This window comes from Vombatus ursinus, unplaced genomic scaffold (assembly GCF_900497805.2).
Source record: "Vombatus ursinus unplaced genomic scaffold, bare-nosed wombat genome assembly UNPS02014830.1, whole genome shotgun sequence".
Taxonomy (NCBI): domain Eukaryota; kingdom Metazoa; phylum Chordata; class Mammalia; order Diprotodontia; family Vombatidae; genus Vombatus; species Vombatus ursinus.
This window is the reverse complement of record NW_020954608.1, coordinates 12,186,938-12,188,961: the sequence shown is the minus strand read 5'-3', so window position 1 is coordinate 12,188,961 and position 2,024 is coordinate 12,186,938. Positions and strand designations below refer to the sequence as shown.

At 38.3% G+C, this 2,024-nt stretch overlaps 1 pseudogene; it reads left to right on the top strand.

Annotated features, from left to right (window-relative positions):
• The first annotated feature begins 1,416 nt into the window (after positions 1-1,416).
• On the top strand, positions 1,417-1,750 carry LOC114025192 (annotated as a pseudogene).
• Positions 1,751-2,024: the final 274 nt, after the last annotated feature.

Genomic DNA, 2,024 nt, shown 5'->3' with positions numbered 1-2,024 from the left:
TGCTGAGAGTCACCTAACTCCTCAGTACTGTAGGCCATTCTATGAGACTGCAAGTTTCAGAGAAGGTGCCAACCTGTGTGAGTAGTTGTCTCTTAGTAACTGCGTGACCCTAGGCAAGTCACTTAACCCTGATTGCCTCAGTTTCCTCATCTGGAAAATGACCTGGAGAAGGAAATGGTAAACCACTCCAGTATCTTTGCCAAGAAAACCCCAAATGGCATCATGAAGAGTCAGATATGACTGAAAGACAGCTGTCTCTTTACCCAAGAGATCCTGATAACAATGACGTTGAAAGTCCTTATTGAAATTAGCTTAATATGCTTTGTTTCCTCCACGTGCTAGTAACTCAATCATGTGCACTTCTGAACTTTCCTCAGTAGTAATATAGATGCAATTAGGCTAGGATTTACAAGTTATGCACCAAATATAACCATGTCTACACTTATCCAAAAATAGTACTAGCTCTGTTGTTATTGGCCTGAGGAATACAAGCCAAGAGTACGGGTATTCCTTCCTGTTTTTGAGTTCAGCCATGTGATTTCTCAATGAGAGAACGAGAGTCAGCATTTAACCTCGCTATTCTGCTTAATAACATCTTTTAACACTTTGAACTGTGAAGCCAATTTAATTATGGAAAATTAAAGTTTTATCCACGTGAAAAGGAGATGAAATGAAAGCTTCATTTTCAATTTATCTTATTAATTGCAAAAGGACAAATAATTACATTTTCCAGAGGTCCCACACTATAAATATCTCTCTATTTATCAGATATCGCTCATAAAGAAGCCTTTTTCTACACATAGGTAGATGGTCTTAGGAGCTACTTATCAAATAATTGAGTTCTTCAGAGAGCAGATTGGAAGGGTCTTTGACTTCCAATACTTAACCATGTGTTTCCCCATTTTCAGTTTAGCTAACAATAGGTAACTTACACCACCAATTATGTGAATGGCTTAAGCTTTTTGTAATATTATGACATAGAACTAGCATGAAATTCATTTTATTTAAATAAATAATTGTGAATTACTTCAAAAGTTGTTTTGTAACCATAATTAATTGTGCTCTTCCAAATGGACCCAGAGTAATTTAAGGTGTCTATTAATGGAATAGGGCAGCTAGATGATATGGTGGATAGAGCAGTGGGCCTAAAGTAAGGTAGACTCATCTTCTTGAGTTCAAATCTGGCTTCAGACACGTAGTAATAGTGTGACCCTGGGCAAGTCACTTAACCCTGATTGCCTCAGTTTCCTCATCTGGAAAATAACCTGGAGAAGGAAATGGCAAACCACTCCAGTATCTTTGCCAAGAAAACCCCAAATGGCATCATGAAGAGTAAGACATGACTGAGATACTTCCTTTTTCCTCCATCTTGGAGCCAGAGAGGCCTGCTGGAAACAGGACTTCTAGAACAGCATAATGTCTAGAAGACTGTGGTCCAAGGCCATTTTTGCTGGTTACAAGCGAGGTCTACGGGAACCAGAGGGAATATACAGCTCTTCTGAAAATTGAAGGAGTCTATGCTCATGATGAAACTGAATTCTATTTGGATAAGAGATATGCTTATGTATACAATGCCAAAAACAACACAGTGACTCCTGGTGGGAAACCAGATAGAACAAGAGTTATCTGGGGAAAAGTTACTCGAGCTCATGGAAATAGTGGAATGGTTCCAGCCAAGTTCAGAAGCAATCATCCTGCCAAGGCCATTGGATGTAAGATCCGAGTGATGCTCTATTCCTCAAGGATCTAGAATATGAAAACTGATTAAATTAAATTACACATTTTTTGCAAAAAAAAAAAAAAAGACACGACTAAAAGGCAACTGAACAACAATTTGAAGGTAGCCAGGGAAACTAGTCATGGAATTGGGAGATGAAGTGTCATGTCCAGTGAAGAATAGCAAAAAGGCCTGTGTCATTGCATTTTGAGGAGATAGAAGAGAGGAAAGTATAAATACAAAAAATATAAAAGCAGAAAGGGGCATGGTTGTTGAGGACTTTAAAAGTCAGACACGGGATTTTATA